We start from the raw sequence: 21152 nt of genomic DNA, 5'->3' as shown, positions 1-21152 counted from the left end.
AATTTATATTCAGACTTCAGTCCATGCCTTCATGTTCTAGACTGGTGTATCCAAATACTTCCATTTAAATGTCTGGTGGAATAAAAGGATGGCCACACCCCAAACAGAACTCAACTTTAATTCTTCATTTCCTCTTTCCTCTCCTCCTCCTTGTTCTATAATCTTTATTCTGGTTTATGGAACCACCATCCACCTTATGACCCAAAATGAGTACATGGGTGCCAACCAAGATTCTTCCCTCTTGCTCACCACAGGCACCTAATTAGGCACAAACCTTCCAAACTCTACCTTTTACATAACTTTCACATTCTTCTCTTTTCTCCATCTACCCTACCACTGCTAGGATGCAAGAGCCTCCCAGTTAGTGTAATTTTTCTAGTCTTGCTCCTCTCCAATAAAATCTTACTGCTGCCATGGCCATCATTCCAAAGGAAAAACACGATCCTTTTTGCTCAGGTGCTTAAAGTCTTTAGTATTCCTTATTTTCTGCATGATGAAGCTCAAACCATCATACATTGTGTCTAAGAAACAACATGGTCTTCCCTCATTTACCCCTTAAAGCTCTCTTGGTTTCACTTTCACTCTCAGATCAAATTCAGCCATACTGGATTTCAAGTTCAAGTTCTTCAAACACGCCATTTTCCTTTTTTAACCCTGTGTTCTTACACCATAAGTTCCCTTTTGCTTGAAATATTCATCTTCTACATTCTTTGCCTGGATTACTCCTATTCATCCTTTAGGTCTGGGTTTAAATATAACTTCTTCCCAAAAGTCCTCTTTTACTTCCCTTATCCCCATACTCTTTAGAAGCCTCTCTTTTTCCTATCATAATATTCAGAATACTTGATTTCATTTTAATTGCTTGTTTAATCATAAACCCCACAAGAATATAAGCTCTTTGAAAGCAAGTTTTTTTTCCCATCTTCACCTACCAATGAACCTCCATCTTCTAGCATAGTCAATACCTGGTACATACAGGTTTTCAATAAATATTTGTGGGACAGATGAGTGAAAGCTTTTTCATATCTCTGTACTTTCACACACATTATTTCTTCTGTCCTGAATGCCTTTCTTTGTCTTGTTTGATCAGTAAATTCCTACCTTTGCTTTGACAATTCATTAACACCCCGCAGAACTAGTTTCTACAATACAGGCTCTGGGAAATGCTGATGTGGTACATCTCTCTCTGACACAATAGGACACTGAAACCTAGAGAAGTCAGGTGACTTGCTGAAGGTCTGACAACTGTCTGTAATGGGGAATCAGAATGCAAGCGTATTTCCTCCTGTGCCATAATTTTCTAGCCAATGATAACTCATTTGTAAAATACAAGTCTTTGTTATTTTTTTAAATGACATCAAATCACTTCTTCATTTGCTAATTGCCAACAAGGACACATTTTGTCAGTCCACTCCAGGTTCATCCAATAACAAAAGAAAACTCAGAACTGGATGAGTACTTGTATGCTGGTGACAATGGGAGAATGAGAACACTAACAAAAGAATGAAGTGGGCTGTACACTGAGTAAATTTTTCCACAGTAATAAAATGATCAGTGCTGCACATCATCAGAGTTTGGAGTCTCTCTCCTTGGGAATTTGGTGTTTATTTTAACCAACACTTTTTAAAAAATATGTTGCTCCTCCCTAAAGATGTAAAATTTCACCATTTATTAAGTCTTCTTGGCTGAGTTGAAGATTGTCGCATTCACATTCTCACATGCAAAATATTTCCTAATCACAGCAAACGTTTCACATCTGCTCTGAGTAACTGGCCAAAACCCAAGAAATACAGGCATTCTTAGAGGAACTTTGTTGATCCCCAGCCAGTCTCCTTGACATTGGAGAAGAACTACAGTGAAAGGGACTCCTCCCCCACCCTCTTTCTTCTCCCCAAGTATTTCTTCTTTTGGTTACTTGATGACACCCTCTGCATGGAAAGCACACTCCTCTATGCTAATATCCAGGAACTGGGCCAGAGTTCCAGTTGTGTTTTTGTTCTGTCTACTCTTTCCACACCCATTGGAAAGCCAAGAGCAGATCTGTGTGACTTCCAACTCCTTTTTGGCTACCCTGGTCTCACTTTTACCACATGGAAATTCTTTACCCAGTATAATCAAACTTAACTCCAACACTTAATAAACACTCAAGTGGTGATTTACAAAGATCCAAGTAATAGCATATTCATTCTCTCATTCTGCTCCTATTTATTGATAGTATATTCTATAGTAGTCTCAGTTTCATAGTCTGATTCTGTTGCATTTTTGGCTAACCTGTCAGAGTAAATGAGAAGAGATTCTTGTCTGTCTCTGGAGTGAAGAGAAATGGAGTTGTCCCAAAGATTATTCACATTGGAAATGATTTTGTGTGCTTTCATTTTGATCCAACTTCCTCTCCTTATTGGAAGCTGAAGTTCATAGTGAAGGTCATAGTTTGTGGGCCATTTTTATGACTATCACCTGGTTTCCAGGCATAACTTTAAGTGGCAAAGTAAGAACACTGCTGATTAAGCCTTAGATGGAGGCAAAGCACTAATGCAAAAGGGAAGATTTTAATACAGAACATATTTGGTGTCAAGTGACAGAAAATCTAACATAGATGGGCTGAGAACCTAACTCAGGATGAAGCCAAAAAAAAAGATGCAGGCTTAGCACTGAAAAGATCAGAGGTAGAATGGCTTTAGGCATAACTGGACCTAAGGACTGCCAATACCATCTGCATTAAGCCTCCCGCTGTTACTTCTGTTTTTTCTGTGTTGGCTCCATTCTCCAACAGACTCTCCCTCCATGGTGGCAAAATATCTTCCAGCACCTCCAGGTGTACATTTTATCCCAGTAGAAAAGAGAGTGCTTCTTAGAGGTTTTGTTTTGTTTTGTTTTCCAGCAAAGGTGGTGAGAATAACTTTGATTGCACTGCCTTGAGTCACATGCTTTCCCTGAACCAGTAATAGTGGCTATGTGTGGAAGATGCTGATTGGCCAGACCTAGGTCATATGCTCTCTCCAAGTCATGGAATAAGAATAAGGTTGAGATGATTTCGCATAGATTCTTTTTACCATAATAAAGGGGGAAATACACTTGGCAGAATAAGAGAACTCATTTCCACTAAGGTATCATAAGTGGCTCTACTGAGGCATATGTCCAAATTGAAAAAAAAAGTAAATAAACAAATGCTATAGGGGAAAAAAGGAGTAGAAATATCCACAGGGAAAGACTCAACATCTTTTCCTATGACTGTTGTAGTTGAAGACAAATCTGATCACTTCATGATACCACAGCAGACCCAGAGACCCTTGGAGGAGGCACTTACCAGGAGCTGATCACTGCTTTGTAATGAGATGACTGTGTTCACAGGTGGGTTTTTGGAGTGTGAAGTCATGTCTGTGGACAGAGATATAGTCTGGCATCACCTGTGAGAACAGAACAGAGTAATGACCTGCCTATTTCAAAGGAAAACCACCTTTATTTCCTCTATTTACTTTTAGTTGTGCAAAAGGCACACCTGGGGATTTCCAAGGGGATATGGTGAGAGCCAAGTGACTATTAATGTGTTTCCTGAGACCATGTGGAAGTAAGACCCACTGCCTGCCGCTGCCTAGGTCATCAGGAAACTGCATCCTCTTTCCCCTGCTTAGGAAAGAAAGGCGGAGGGCGAGGGTCTAGTGGTGGGATACTTTTGGAGCGTGCTTTGCCTCTTCTCCACCCTCTAGTCCTTGTGTAAGAGGGCAATGCAGATAAAATGGGTTGAAAGCAAAACAGTGAGGGGCCCTGGGAAGGCACAGTCCCACATGAATGTGAGTGTGGGAGTGTGTTTGGACCTCGTGCTGGTTGGGTCTACAATGGCTGCCCGTTTCTGTGCTCACATGATCCATTGATGTTGTGTCTGCAAATCTTGGGAATTTTAGCCACAGTGGGAAATGCAGATTTTTCTCTGCTCCCTTGTTCCCTCTCAGTCTCCCTGGTTCTGGAGCTTTGGGCATGTTTTTGTTTTCTTTGTACTGAAGGGCAAACTCATTCTCAGGCAGCTGGAAGACATTTTTTCCCTTGAGTAACTGTCCCAACTGCATTGGACGTGAATAAATTTGTCATAGCCTGAATGGAAGAAACATCCCCAAACTCTCTCAGGACTGTGAAGGGATGAAGGGAAGCCTGAGCCCATGTGTGTTTAACTGGCATCTGTCATAGTCACGGGGAACTTTCACTGTAGAAGGGAAACCTTCGCATCAGCAGCGCTTCACCCCAGAGGCTGCGTGAGGATGATGGTGCTCCTTCGTTCACTGTGTCCTCAGACGGAATGAGGAACCGCTGGGTCTCCGCCAACATACCTTCCCCTTTCCTCTGCTCCTTCCTTTGGCCAGGCCCAGGCTTGTCCCTAACTGCTTCCTTTGTTCCGTTTCTTCTCTGTCATCTTCCCTCAGGCCTCTGCGTCTGGAACAAGCTCTCCCTTGCAGTCTGCCAATCCAACAGGCTCCTATACTGACCTGTTCTCAATGCTTCATCTTTGAAGTTGTTGAGCTGCGTCTCTCTACTAAGGGATTTGGGAAAAGAAGGAGGTTCAGAGAGAGCTACAAATCAGGAGAAAGTGAAAATAATTATGTCTTATGCTTTGGAGCCACACGCTTCCATATTATTTTACTCTGTTATTTGAGTTGTTTCTTTTAAATTAATAGTAAAGTTGTCATTGTGAATTGGAATCTAAAAAGGCTACATAAAATAATCTTTTTTTTTTATGTTTTAAAAATGCAGCAGAGTTTGAGTCCCCAAATTCCTGGCTTGCCATTTCATATTCTACATTCTCTATTTGGATTTTGAGTATAAATGACAACTCTCATATGCTCCCCAGAACAGAATATGTCTTCTTTCCGTAGCTCCTGGTTTTACTTAAGACCCTCTCATCCATGTGCCAACCACCCAACTTGTCCTTGCTTATATTAGGTGAACAAACTGATTCCTAACTGATCCAGCAAATAGCTAAAGTTGCTTACACATATGCTTTCTACATGGGCATGAGTACTGCATTTCAGTGTTTGCTCATTTTGTCATTCATCTCTAGGACTGGCAACTAAGGATTTTATTCTTTTCATCCTCCTTGATCCTCATGGCAGGAAATGGTATTCAATAACACTGGGAGGGCTTTTTAAACTTCCATTTGCAAATTTGTTTTGTTTTTGTTTTATTTTTCTTATGGAATGGAGGAGTAATTTCTCCTTGGCTTTAAGTAAAAATTTTCTTTCATTTACCCTTCTAACTTGCTCTATCTAGAGATATAGGGAGAAATGTGAGTCATGACATGTGAAAGAAACACTTCACATATGTTATTTAATTCACAGGCTGGTGGGAAAATCACTAAAACTTTGCAAAATTCACTGTGTTTTCCCCTAGGCCAAAAGCACAATTATGTGCTTCATGATTTTTCAAATTTGAAAGTGTATGGAGCTTCATGATTTGTCCAACAGTTGGAAAGAAGCAAATGATTATCAAATAAGACTGAGGTCTTAGTTCAACAGGTAAATACATGGAAATGAAGCTCAGGCTCTTGGCAATGTTTATGTATCTACATGAGACTATGGGGCGGCCCCACCAGAACTGAAATAATGAAATCCTTTGCTTGTGTTATTTCATAGCTTTTTCAAAGCTTTGCCAAAAATAAAAACTGAGAAAACTACTGGTAGATCAAAATGGTGATTTGAAGAGACCTGGGGGTAGATGTGTTTTCAAGATAGAGACAAATTATGTAATGCAAATTGACTGTATATAAAAGAAAGGGTGTCTATACCCCCAAATGAAGTGGCAATTACCAAGAATAGTTCATTCTTTGCTTCACCGGTGCTGGATAAAATTCAAGAATTATTTGTGAAATGAAGCAAATGAAAACCTAGGCTACACACAAGTGGTAAATAAACATTCCATGGGGCAAAGATTATTCATAATGAAATATATGGTAGAAACACCATGGTTTGACTCATTTAAAACTTGTCTGAACAAAGAAGGATGAGGAGTAACATAAAGAACACTATTTCTTTGGTGATGAGTAAAGAGCTATGTGGTTTTATGTTGTCCATAATTAAGTGTTTGGGAAACAAAGCAAAAAAAAATGTTCACTAATTCAAATGCTTGGAGAATGGTCTAACTTTTGGGAGGCTGATGTAAGGGAAATGGAGACACCCATCAAACCTTGTATGGAAGTGGAACAATGCCAAGAATGACTTGAGCATTAAGGGAGTTGTCCCCACTCCCCTAAATAAGATTATCCTTTCAGCAATCCCACTTCTAGATATATATGAAAGAAAATGAAACCATTATCTCGGAGAGATATCTATACTCCCATGTCCACTGCAGCATTATTCACAGTAGTCAAGGCACGGAAACTACCTGATGTTTGGATAAAGAAGGTGTCACACATACACACACACGTGATGGAATACCGTTCAGCCTTAAGAATGAATAAAATCTTGTTATCTGCAACAACAAATACTGTATGATGTCACTTATATGTGGAATCTAAAAAGCAAAGTAGAAAGTTGGTTACTCGGGGCTAGGGGAGTAGGGTAAACAGGGAGAAGTTGGTAAAAGGATACAAACTTTCAGCTATAAGATGGATAAGTTCTGAGGAGCTAATGTAAAATATTGTGACTATAGTTCATAACACTGTATTATATAATTGCTATCTGCTAAGAGAGTAGAATTTAAATGTTCTTGCCAAAAGGGGGAAAAGGGGTAACTATGTGAGATGATAGATGTTAATTAACTAGATGGGGAAAACCTTTCACAATGTGTGCATACATCAAGTCATCACATTGTATGCTTTAAAACATCTTACAATTTTATTTTCCACTTGTACTTCAATAAAGTTGGGGGAAGTTATCTTTATATTCACATAAGCCATTTAGACCTGGGAGGAAAGAAGGCAGGCATTAATTTGTGTGTCAGAAAAGCTTGCTGATTAAAAAGAGAGAGAGAGAGAAAGAAAGAGAGAGAAAGAGAAGAGGAAAAAGAGCAACTGGTTGCTATTATTTTATCTTTTAATGCTTGCACTTTCATCTTCAGGACTCTTATTTTGGTTTTGACTTAATCTGCCCTTCTCATCAGGACTGCAATTCTACAGACAGTAACAAGTATCGGGAGCAAGAGTATTAGAAAACACCCCTACAGGCTTCCATGAATATTATGCTACTTTGTTTATATGAATTAATGAATGTCACATTTCAAAGGGAAAGGTACACCACATTCATTCTAGCTTTCTCTGACAACACTCAATTTTTGCAGAGAAAAATTAGAAACTCTCATTATAGAAACCCTATAGCTGGGCTCCAGTTCCATATTGTCAAAGTTTCTTCCCTTAGCATCAGTATGTCAGCCTACAGCTGGTAACCCTATGTTTGTCCATCAGTTGCCATGAAAACCACACTGGAGTTGACTTTAGCAGTCCTCACCCAATGAGTAGCAATGCCAGTGAAGGCCCAAGGTGGAAAATTTACCTCTCCCCTCAACTGATGCAACTAAGTTCTGAACTATGGGCCAGGAAAACATTTTTAGGACACTTTGGTGATTATGATTTAGTCCAAAGGCACAGGTAGACACATCTTTGAGAGGAATTGTCAGCATGTTTCTTTGATTGCTGACAGGTAACGAGGTGCTTCCAAACATAGTTTCAAAGAGATATAAAGCACCTTCAAGACATTTGTCTTCTTCCTGAAATGTAGTTCTCACTAATGCTCCTAAAAATAACCTCATATTCCTCTTTGCCTCCTGATTTCATTGTCTGCTCAATTTGACCTGGAGGTACTCCTGTAATCCTAAAGGCATCCTCTTATTATAGGTGACAGTGCATGTGTCTTCTCTAGTGGGCAAATGCTATGTTTCAGTGAGGAGATAACCCATCCCCTGCCTTTCCACTTAAGTTGAGTGCAGCATCTTGAGGTCTATAGATTCTAAGCATTGGTGGGAAGTGGTAAAGAGTGTGGATCATGAAGTTGAATTAGCTAGTTCAAATCCTAGTTCTGCCACTTCCCTGCTGTGCCACCATGGATATATCTGTTAATCTTTCTGTGCCTTAATTTTCTATTTTTATTTTACCTTCCTGGCAAAATTACTGGGAAGCTTAATGGTGCAGCCCTACTGTGTCTATGAACTCTAGCTTTGGGAGCCCAGGAATATGTATAGAATGTGTCTAGAATATTCCAAGAACAAAGCAAGGGAAACACTTGGCCATTTATCTGAAATATGTCCTTTATTTTCCCAGTACTTTCTTATACCCAGTTCCATACTGGCTTCCTAAATAAAGCCAAGTGGTTTTTCTGACCGTTCATGGATACCAGTCATCCAATTGAACTAGAGAACTTGCAAGTGCTGGCAAAGTTTCACTGTTGTTATACGTGCTGTCCTTATCAATGGACAGAAGGTTCTGCAAATGTCCCAAGCCTTTTCCAACACTTATTTAAAATTAGGTCCAGAATGATGAAGCAAAGAAATAACAGATGCTTCAATTGCACATAATTATTTTTTTTATTTAAAAAGCATGCAATAAAGATGTCTTAACAACAAAGCACTCATCTGTTTCTGGAATATATCAGGGCACATCTCGTAGGTATATATTACCTGTACCAGTCATTATAAACAGTGGAAGCTTTTGAGCAAGTATCTATGAAAATAACAATCATCTTTGCAACAATGCCTGTGCTAACTTTCAATGGCTTTCAAAAATGTATTAACTAATCTTTCATTCCATTAACTTATTAACTAGGGCACTTTAGGCCATGAATCATATCACTTACTTTTGAAACTGGAAGAAAGAAAAGTCATATTATTTAAAATATAATTTATATCAAGAAATGTAAAATGATTGTTATTCAAAAAATAACATAAATAACATTTGCCAGTGCTCTACGTTTAGAAGGCTTTGAACTTCTTTGCAAATGTTTGTAACCACATTTAATCTATCGCCATCTATCTGGTACATTTTCTAGCCAATATATCACCAAATCCTAAAATACCATTGAAAGTAGACTTGGAAATCATTTAGTCCCACCATTTGATGATTAAATTTCAAACCAGACCCTTTTTTTAGTTGACTGATTGACATGCTTTCTGTTCTTGTTTAAAAATAAACAGGTTTTTTTTTAAGCTTCTTTAAATCATTTTCTTCCCATATTTACTAAAAGCAGAGATGAAAGTCAAAGGTCACTGTTCTGGGAGATCAGATTCCTAGGAATACCAAGCTCCAGCTTTGGGGCTCAGATTCCTTGGGAGCGACCACATTTATTTCTAGTTTCTTCAGCCCCATGAGCTCAAACAAAAATCTCCTGAAGGCCTTTCTCTTTTGCTTGTAGTCATCTTGAGTAATGCTTGTTATAGCAGGCAATTTCCACGTTTCTTTTTCTTCCAGCCTTACTTACACTGTCTTGTGGTTTAGAAATATTCTACATTACATAGTGATTCTTTTCATATTCTTTGGAAGGCTGGTAGCTCTCTACAGAAATCAAGGAACTGGGCAGAGCAGACATATCAAAGGCAAATAACCATTGCAAATATCACTTCTTCCATGTGCAAAGGTGTCCTCTGAATTAGGACACTGCCCCTGCTTCTGCTAAAGCAGACCTTGGGCTCAGAAATACCTCTGACCTGGCTTTGAAACAGTTTCTTCATTTCCTAGATGCCTGTTCTTAGACAGATGATTTTACCCTTTTTTTGACTCTCAGTTTTCTCCTCTAGGAAGTGGGGCCCATGTTGCCAGGTTCAATGGTTATTATGAGATTCCACTAAGATGACATAAACCACTCAGGGCTGTTGCCGTGTCTGACACATTGTAGGCATTCTGCTTCCTCAATGCCTGCAGAGTGAGCGCCTTCTGGAAGTCTTAAGAAAGTTCTAAATGAATCCTATGATATTTGGCCTTGCTTGGATGCAAAATGTAAAACAGAAAAGCCTCCTTCTCACCCTATGGGTGGGCTATCACTCTCCTATATTCTGATTCTTTTTCCTAGGAGAAGGGCGTCTTCAATGTGGTAGGGAAGGCAAGCCCACATGGCAGAAAGTCACAGAACACAAGATCCTCTTTATTACGTGGCATGTTTCTGTACCACAGATGTGCACACAGATGTGGTCATCAACAGAGATAACTAGTTTACAAGCCCTCCCTGGAAACGCCTCACAGCTCTTAGGAGAAAAGTGATTCTGCACTGAAGCTCAGCCCATAATGAAAGCATTTCCAACTGCTTCACATCACCAAGAATGAGAGAGGGGAAACGTCCCACCGTGCCTTTCCAGCCAAGATGTGAGAACAGGCTCAAAGCCTATGAGGACAAATATCTGCCGTGGCCTCTTCTTTCTGTGCATCTGTCTGTCTGCCTGTCTCTCCCCCCTTCTTTCCCTTCTTCCCCCTCTTCTTTCCTCCCTTCCTCCCTCCTTGCATTTTTCTCCTTTCATCTCCTTTTCCCTTCTTCTCTCTCCTTTCTTCATCTCCTTTTTATCCTAATGGAAACATATCACTTTACATCAGGGAAACACTGTACAACATCTACTCACTGTTGGATATGTTAATGTGAAGAGGACACATTCATTCAAATTCTGACCCTGTACATTATTCATTTTATTGGTGACATGTGATGAAGTCATTACCACAGATGTCTAAGGCAGCCCTTTAGCATAACAAACATAGACCACGGTTAGGAATCAGAAGGAAACCTGGGCTCAATCCTGGTCTCTAGTCATCTCAGTTCTGTGCTCTTCCCAAGTAGGGTAATCCCGAGGAGTCGATGAAATAAATACGTGAAAACAAGGTGTCTGTAATAGATTTAGAACCGTGGCTTGACTTCTGTCCTCGTCTTGAGAAGCAGAGCCTGAGAAAGAGATTCCAACACCTGTGACTTACTGGAGTAGGGTTCTCTGGATGGAGGCGGGTGAAGGAAGCAGTTGAGATCAGGGGAGGAGCCATGCCAGGATGTGGTCTTTGCTGGACCCTGGTCTGGCAGAGGCTCTGGGGTGTGAATGACACAGAGGAGCTGTTCCCACCTTGAGGTGACTAGCCGGTCTTTCCCATTCTTCATGTCAGGCAGGCACTGGCAGTGGGCTGCCCTGCAGTGGGAGCAGGACGTCACCTCCTGGGCAAATGGCCGCCATTTTGCCCAGGAAAATTCTCTGGGAAAGGGGGGCAATTGTGAGCCATTTGCTATAATAGGAGAATAATTAAGTAGAATTCAACCCATTTTAGTTTCTCCAAATAATGGGTCTACATAGAAGTATATGATTTAATTAAATATTTTGGCTAAAACTTCTAGGGGCACTGAGCGGACATTTTTTCAATCATCCCAGCTCGGTGATCAGTAATGGGCAGGGTGAGGATTCATAGAAGACATTGTTCAGGTTTAGTTTTTAATGTATAAACCTTAGCCATGTCAAAGTCTAAAAAGAGAAGCAAAAACAAAACAAAACAAAAAACAATGACAATAGCAGTAAAAGCCTTAATTCAAACTATACTATTGGTTTTTCCAGACCCAGGAGTTCATTCTTCTCATCAGCACTCTTTCCTTGGGTGGTCTTGACAACATTTCTATCTGCAGGGTGTTACCTTTGCTCACATAAAATCCTATTTTCTTTAATGGGAAGCACATTAAAGTTTGAGATGCATTTGTATGGATATCCTCATTTTCTTTCCCATCGAATGCTAGTTCTTCTGTTCCTCAAAATGGCAAATCAATCTTTTCCCATTTCCTAATAGAATTTATAAGATTGTATTTATTTTCCTCAACAAATCAGTTACCTATAATGAAGCTTTTCTATTTATGACTCTCCCCTTCAAATTGTATTAAACAAGAAAAATATAATTTAACCTTATATACAAAAAATAATCACATTTATTTTTCATATATTTTACAATCTGTGCATCTCTAAGGGGGATGTAGGAGATTAATTAGCCTTATAGAAAATGAAAATGATCCTATGGTTAATTAATACCTAATGTTAGCATGTGTGTAGCATCTCAGTAATTTCAGATATGGTTCCTTGCTATATAAAATAACCCATTTTCCTTTGTCTTCTTATTCAAATGTTGTCCAAAAGAATGGCCTGATGCAGTTTGCTGCAGAATACAGTTTATTGAATAAACAAATTACATTGTCCTGTGCTTCAGAATTCTATCTTGGCAAAATGGTCATTATCATCTGGACATTGGGCAATGGTAATGCTATATTTTTTTATTGTTGTTGTTCCAGAGCAACCAGAGGCACTCCTTAACTATCTCTCGCTTCTTCTCCTTACATAAGTGAAGTGAGTTAATGAAAAAGTAATGTTCAAAAAATTAAATGATGACAAAGCCAAGAGCCAAGAGGATGAAATGACTACAGTCTTGTTGCTGTGGCTTGAGGGGGTGGGAGGCACCACCCTCTGAGGTGTCCGAGTGGGTCACCCATCAGACGTGCCAAGGACTGGGAGGGAAAAGTAAGTTGGACAAATCTCCACTTGGGACAAGACCCAGAGTTCCATTGCTTGTAGTGATAAAAATATGGGTGGGGATTAAGCTATGTAATCGAAAGGAAAAGAAAGAAAAAAGAAAGGTTTGGCATGAAACAGAGGCAGAGAATGCCACTCCAATTCGTACCTCTTATCTTGATAAAGACCCAAGATCCGCTTTCCTTTCTGATGGTCCCGTAAGATGCCTGCACACTAATGGAAAACTCAGATGTTTGAATAATGCTAACACTTTTCTTCTTTGGCACAAAATATATTCATATAAACCAAATTAATTCACAAGCCATCTCAATGGCTGTTTTTGCCTGAAAAACTTGAATTATTTTCTTTTTCTTTTTTATTTTAAGTGTTATGCTGAGATATTGAGGGCAAATATAAGTTCCTAAGTCAGGTCATGTGTCAATCTAGCTTTGGTTTTTTTGCACAGCATTATATGCTATGTGATGCTAAAAATATAGCCATTTTACAGATAAGAAAACTGACCCCAGTATAGTGAAGTTCATGCTATTGGCACTCAGGAGGGCAGAGCTTTGATTCTGGGCAATGCTAATTGAGAAACTATATCCATAGGCATTGTTTCAAGCATTATAATAGGCCCCTAGCTTTTACTAGGCCTCAGTCCTGCCCCCTCCAATCTTTTCTCCACCCTAAAGCCATCATGATCCATCAGCTATGTGAATCTAGTAGTTTATCAACCCTGCCTAAAATCCTTAGATATTGTCATGGGTTGAATTATATGCTGTCTCTCAGATTCATATGTTGAAGTCCTAACCCCCAGTACCTGGGAACATGATCTTGTTTGGAAACAGGATCATTGCAAATGTAGTTAAGATGCAGTCATACGGGTGGGCCCTGTTCCAATATGACTGGTATTTTTATTAAAAGGGGAGGTTTGGACACAGATATACACATATAGTAAGAACACCATGTGAAAATAGCCATCTATCAGTCAAGGAGAGAGGCCTGGAACAGAACCTTCTCTTATGGCCCTTAAAAGGAACTGACACCTTGGTTTCAGACTTCTGGTTCCGCAGAACTCTGAAACAATACATTTCTGTTTTTTAAGCCACCCAGTTTGTATCCTTTGTTATAGCAGCCCCAGCAAACTAGTGCATATACCTTTCCATTATTCTTAGAATAATGTTCAGCATCCTATAAATGGAAGCAGAGGAGTAGCACATAAAACCAAAGAGCAAATGTAACTCAAGCTAAGCATGGTTAGATTTTTTGAACTGTCAATAGGCTCAGTCAAAATTCGTTGAGTAATTGCCATAATCTTACATGCCAGGCATTACTGGAGGGGCTGGGTATTTGGCTGTGAATTAATTTGACATAGTACCTGTTCTTAAGGAGCTTACACTGAAGCAGTCAGCTAATTATACAAAAAATTAATTATAATTATAATAAGAGTTAAAACTTTCAGTGGAATGTTGTGAAGAATGGAATACCAGGGAGCAAACGCTTTTCTTAGAGGAATCAGGAAAAACAGGAAAGGCTTCTTTGAGGCAATCGTGGTTACGCTTATACCTGAAGGATGTGTAGAAGTCAGTTAATGGAAAGAGGTGCTGGGACAACTGGCTTCAAGGTCAAAGGGATAGCAGTTATGAAGATTCCCAAGGCCAGAGGCAGTAAGGCACTTTCCAGAATCAAAAGGAGGTAGGCATTGGTGGAACAGGAAAACCTAGGTAAGAACGTAGAGTTGAGGGGCAGGAGAACCAGAGAAGAGCTGAGCCCAAGGGCAGCAAGACAATCAGAGTTGTATTGTTAAAAGCTTGCCCAGGCTGCAGTGTGAAGGATAGAAGCCACTCAGTGGGTGACAGTAAGAGGTAAGGCTGGATCAGGGAATGGACAAGAGTGGATGAATTTAAGAAACAATCCGCCGATGGAATACAATGGATGAGGTCCAATTGTGAAATAGATGTTGTGGAGGCAGGAGATATGTGTCATGGCTGCTAGTTTTCCAGTTTGCCCAACTGAGTGCAAGGTAGTATTATTCACTGAGGAGATGGGAATTATGAAATTAAAGGCTTTATTTTTTCTTCTAGGGGAAGCAGGAGACAGAAGATGAAATTATGCCATTAGGCATTGATTGCCATTAGGCAATGATTACATTGCACTGGAAGCAATTGTGGGACGTCTCATGTTGTTCGGCCCATCAGCCTCATTGGTCAGGAAGTCTGAGCCACCAGAAATGTGAATTTGTAAGTCACATTTATAGGCAGTAACCGAAACCGCAGGAGCAGAGGTGCTCACCCAGCAAGAGAGTGTCGGAGGAGGAGGAGGAGAGGAAAGATCTTGGCACAAATGAGCAATCTGACATTTCCAGCTTGGGTAGAGGAAGACGAGTCAGCAGGAATGATAAGGGAAACAGGAGGGAAAGGAGAATGTCCAGAGGCATGTGATGTCATGGAGCTTTGAGAAGGAAGCGGTGGCCGTTAGTCTTCTAAGTTACAGACCAATAAATCAAGCAGAGTAATTTCTGAAAAAAGCCTAAGGATTTTAGCCCCACTGATGCTCAGCAAGAGCTCCTGCAGGGCCTGAGTGGAGAAATGAATAGAGGCTGTAGCAGATGTTGTGGGTGTCTCGTCTATATCCAAAGTCGCTTCTAAAATCCAAAGGATGCTCTGCTGGAATCATTCATTTATATTTATTTATGTAGGCTTGAGAACACCCTTAAGCCAAGCTCAGAGCAAGCCAAAATGACAGACAGTGTCCCCAGAAGTAGCTCTCAAACATGACAGACAGGGATTTGGTAACTGAGTATCCCAGTCCCTTGCTCTTCAGTTGAGATAACTCTAAAGAATATTCAGCACTGTCTCCCAGGGCTCGTGAGGGGGACCGAGCTCCAGCTGCCCATGGTGGCAACTGGTTTGATGATAATCGCTTCTTGAACTTTCTGTTCTTTTCTGGCATACTCTTTCTTCTACTCTCCTACTGCTGTTTCTAGGATCACATCCTTGTTATCCGACCTCTCCAAGGCTGCTTCTGGGGTCTCGAGCCCACCTAGACAGTAAGGGGATGGAGTGATAAGTGAAAATGTATCAAGAGTAGCTTAGGAGAGGGTAGCAGGAGGAGAAACAGAGCTGTAGAGGCTTTGTATAATTGTGAAAGAATCCTGAGCTTGTCTAAATGTTACTGGAAAGGATATTGGAGGCAGGAGAGAGAAGCTTTATGGGAATCTCTGACAAATATTTTTTTTCCCCCTGATGCTTTTGGTTAAAATACAAAAAGAGAAAACAAAAGGAAAGAAAAACACCATAACGGTTTGCATCATAAAACTTAGGAGACCTCTCTGTAGGTGTGACCGAGGCACAAAAGTTTCCTCTTCAAAAGAATAAAACCCGCTGTGGTGTTCTTGGACTTCTGTGTGTTTAGGAATTCCCAGCATCTCTAGAATCCACTGCAGTCACTCCATGACACATTTTTCCCCTCCAGATGTGAACAGTGAAGAGTCAGTTGTCAGTTGCATACCCTTGTATTATTTTCTCAGCAATTATTTCAAGGAATGCATTTGAATAAAATGCATTTTTGGCATCATTTTAAAAAATGGATGATGATTTATGCTTTTCTTGCAGGGACAAGATGGCTCTGGGCATGAGTCATGACTGTACGCTGGGAAGATTCCGATGGGAACTCAGTTCTTGCTGGTTGATCCATACCTTACATGGACTTGAGGCCGTGCATGGCTTTTATTAACATGTACATTTTGCTTGTTAAGGCTAGGGCTTCATCTTTTCCTTCCCAGCTCAAGCCCTGTTTGTCTTTCACACGCACCTGACTCAGAATCTATGCTTGGGACTCAGAGCAGCTTGGGAACAGTAATTTGGAAAATCTCTGATTATCTGTCAGCTAAAACAGGATGATGTGTTCTCAGCTGCAGCTGGGAAATGGGCTATTTCCCTGTAGGGGAGCAGATTCAAATGGCACACAGAATTCTAGTTCTTTTAGCATCTCTATCTCCACAGAGCAGCTTTGGTGTGAATCAAAAATTGTCCCTGGGTCAAGAAAGCAACGAACCACAGCATAGGCCTGTATGCCTCTCAACTGCAGAAAGACTTGCTTCCCATGCAGCCTTCAGATGCGATTTTCCCAGTGCAAAAATCCCTGCCCCAGAGCAGATGTTCCTTGGAAGCAGCAGTGAAGCCTTTCAGGAGCCAAGGTGAATGAACTGTAAGATTGATTCTTGACGTTTTCCAGGTTAAAACCATTTCTGTCATTGTCCTTGGCACTCATTCCCAAAATGTGTTCTATAGCCTTGCTTCTTGGACTTGACGTGCATACAAATCTCCTGGAGATTTTGCTAAACTTCAGACTCTGTTTCAGTAGTTCAGGGGTTGAGGGGAAGCGGGGAGGGCTTGAGACTCTGCATGTCTGACAAGCTCCCAGAGGAAGCCGGTGCAGAGCCATGTTGATTCCTGAATCCTTCCCTGAGTAGCAGCGGGGATACAGAAAGTTGGTCTTGCCAGATGCTGTTCAACAAAGATTCTCTGGTCTCATAAGTTCAAGAAAAAAATAACTTGCATTTTGAGCTTCCTCTTCAAAACTCTGCAAATTAATAAATTAGAGACTCTGAAAAGAACCATTCTGAGGAATGTCATACAAAATACTTTGTAAATGGTCTATACTGAAAAAAAAACATGAAAAGGAATATATATATGTGTGTGTGTGTGTATAACTGAATCACTAGGCCATACACCAGAAATTAACATTGTAAACTGACTATACTTCAATAGAAAATAGAAAAACAAACCAAAAAAAGGCCCAAAGTTAAAAAAAAACAAACAAACGAATAGACCGTAGAACCATATTTTGGTTTGCTACTCTCTCTTTTAACAACCTGGGGGATTTGATTTTTGGGAAAAGAATGGTCTTATGTATGGTCTCATCCAAATATTTGTTCAGGCACTTAAGCACATTGAAGGGGGATTTGCAAAATGTTTGACCCTCTTTGTAGTGACCCTTGTAACCTTTCTCAGGTGAGGGCCACTGATTCTCCAAATGGGTGCAGTTACAAGCCAGACTCTCAGTATTCATGGCAGAACAGGAAACTTTCCTCGTAGAGCTTTGGTACTCAAAGTGTCAGGTGTTCCCTTCAGTGAACTGTAAAAATTGTGAGGGGCTTAGCTGCCACTATGCTCCTGTCTAAAGACCAGCTGAAAAAGTGATAAACAGCAAAGCTACACTAGGAGAGTTTAAATCCCTTCAACCACCTTAAACTGCCTGTGAACTTCCATGTGCCCATGCATCCATCTCCTAGTAAGTTCCCAGGAAGCTTCTGGAGACTTTGCTCCAGAAATGATCATCCTTTGGGTCGTGGGCATATTCTAAAAATCTTCACTTTAATAAGCATTCCCAGAATCTTCTGATGCCGGTGCTCTGAAGGCTGCATTTTGAGATTAAGTTCTGATTCCTGACAGCACCAGCAACCTGGTCAAAAATCAGCTTCCTTGTTTGGGCTTTCTGAACATCTGCCTCTGTGAGTCATGCCTTAATGCTCTGCCATGGATTTTTGTGCAGAATATATATCTATAATTACCTGGGAACACGATAGCATTTTCTCTAAAACTGTTATTGAAGATATTGTCATGATCTCAGAAGGTCAGAAATTTCTGCAAAAAGGACTCTCCCAGCAGAGGAGTACAACCTTGCTCCTGCGGTTTGGAATATAAGTTATAGAACATTTCTAGATGTGTTTTATTGTAAAAGTAAATTTTGAAAATTTTGTTCCTATCTCATGACATATATTTGCATTAATAGAAACAATGTAAACATGTGAATTTTACCCCAAGTTGCTGGGTTGATGTTTTAAGTCATCTGTGCCTTTACATATACCCTTGGTATGTCACCAAACTCCTGGGGTATTTACTCCACAGGGTGGGAATTGTAACATCATATCTTGATTGGGATCCCAGAAATAAAGAATAGATAAATAAATGGGTGAAGGTGGTCAAAGGTACAATTTCCAGTAATGAGATCAATCAGTCGTGGGAATGTAATACACTGCACGTTGACTACAGTTAACAGTACCACATGTTATATTTGAGGGTTGCTAAAAGAGTAGACCTTAAAAGTCCCATCATCAAAAAAAAAATTGTAACTGTGTGGTGATAGATTTAACTAAACTTATTGTGGCAATCATCTTATAATACATTTATATATCAAATCATTCTGCCATATAGCTAAAATGAATACAATGTTATATGTGAATTACACATCTCAATAAGAAAGGAATAGATAAATCTCCTTTATAACTGATCCCCAGAAATAAAAGATTGTCTTACATTAATATTTTATACTGAAAGTTATATTATCTCCTTTTCAAAGGTTGCTTGGTAGAACATTCAGAGCAGAATTAAATACTTAATTACAGGAATTTTTATTAGTCTAGTATACCTGTTAAAATTTTTCAATTTTTTATGTACATTTAATTTTAACTTTTCATGTCATTTTTCTTATTTTTAACTGATTTTAAGTCTAAGGCAGTTCATATTTTTAAGCTGATAGGAATAGATTATTATTTTTGTAAAATTTTGTTTTTCTTATTTTTTGGTGGGGGGGAGGGAAGAATTAGGTTTATTTCTTTATTTTTAGAGGAGGTACTGGGGATTGAACCCAGGACCTCATGCATGCTAAGCATGTGCTCTACCACTTGAGCTATACCCTCTCCTGGCAAAGAATAAATTATTAATGAATTTTTGTTGTTGACTTAAGGCCTCTTAACCATCAATGTCTTCTTATCATTGATTTTTTTCAATCAGAAATACTCTTCAATTTTATTGTAGATGATTCAGTTTCTTCTCAAGGATTCAGCAACAAAAACTCAGAATGGTTCTGTTATCAGAGTGACTACAAGCCTAAGTGGTTGACGGAAATCTGGAGGTCATGAGAGAACAAAGATTACTCTGTTTGAAGCTTCTGGGTTGGTTCTGCCCCTTTCGTGGAGCTGTAGGGGCCATGCTACAGCATCCCTCTAACTTTGTTTAGTGGTGTTACTATAAAGCATTTTGGCATCCCTTCTCCCACTCACCTCTGCCCATAACGCTACAAGATTTGAATCATCTTTATCTTAAAGACTGAGGATTGAGGCTCAAAATCCATTGAAGGATCTATCCAATGTCAATCAAACAAGAAGCAGGACTGACAGTGGAAGTTGGTCCTCAGATATCAAACTCACAGTTTGATAGACCTCATAGACCTCAGCTGCCAACTTTTGCTTACTTGATGCCATATAGTAGGTGTGAATTGTCTCATTTGTCACAGCCTGTTGGCTCTGCCATCTGTCCAAATGGGAAAGTGCTGCACAGCATAATAAGTAAGTAAAAGGTATGTGCAAGAAACCAAAGAAAAACACGTTCGTTTTAACAAATCAACATTCTACAGTTTGACAAAGTGCTGATTGACTGCTTCTCTTTGGATCTAAGCTATTTGGGTTGGTTTTAAAATGGGATACAGAGATGACTTTAGCGCAAAGGAATTTTTTAAAGAAATTCCAATGAATTTGCTAAATAAAGCATATTATTTTAATAGAAATGAAGTCCGCATGAGTATTGCACACAGATAAGTTTTTCATCAACAAGCCACATTTTCCCCATGCCTCACTGACGTCCTGGACTGGGAATTAAATGAGATCCACAGAATATCATGGCAACCAGTTAACACTGGAAAACAAAACTGTGCAAAACAAACAACAACAACAAACTGTCAGTTAACCTGTTGCTTGTTCCTTGTTACATCAAACATCCAGTCCTACTTTTAATCCTTTAATCCTCTCTTCACTTGTGGATCACATGGGTGCTGAATTGACCCTTTCAGGTTACTGTTACTAAGGCTCATGTTGAAACTATGTTAAGTTAAATTTCCCCTTACTCTTTCTTCACACACACACACACACACACACTCAAGTTCAAACATATTGATGTTTGCAACAGGACATGGTGTGTACTTGACAAATAACTCTTGAAAAAAGATGGATGAAGTTGCCTTGTAACTCAGTGGTTCTCACCAGCACCACCCAATGGGATCCACGTTGACTGGTGGCCATTGGATGGCGAGGAGGAGTAGGTTTTTATACAAATGACAAAACCCCAGGGCAGGGCCACTCTGGGGATGTTATAAGTGGACCATAAGCTAAGGAGACCATGGACACTTTCTTAAATTTGCTCTTTATCTTCTGATCTCTCTAGCACACTGCATAGCATCTAGAAGATACCCAATAAAGGTTGGTGGAGTGAAAAAAACAACATGTGTTTCTCTCATTACCTGATGTTGCTGGGTTGGGAAAGGGAGAAAAGTTGTGTGGGAAATTTTTACAGACTGAATGGAAGACTAGAAAAGAGAATGAATAGTCTCTAGCTTATTTTTCCCTTCAATTTTTTAAATTTAATGTATACTACTAATTATGGCAATCAATATTTGTATAGAATATTATATACCTTGTACTACTGTTTTTGTTTACCAATACATTTGTATTTATTTTGCATATCATTAAAGCCCACATTATAAGTAATATGAAACATATCCATCAGACACTATGTGTCCATAACTTATACACAGTCAATACTTAACTTAGAAACAAACATTTCATAAGGTGAGAAATTTTATTAAAGGGAACTTCCAGTCCAATGACAATAAAGCATATAACAGGGTTGATTCTCCTTCAGTGGCAACTTCCTCTCTCTCCCTAGCGGAAG

This window comes from Vicugna pacos, chromosome 19, assembly GCF_048564905.1.
Source record: "Vicugna pacos chromosome 19, VicPac4, whole genome shotgun sequence".
In the NCBI taxonomy this organism is placed as follows: Eukaryota; Metazoa; Chordata; class Mammalia; order Artiodactyla; family Camelidae; genus Vicugna; species Vicugna pacos.
This window is presented reverse-complemented; position numbering follows the sequence as displayed.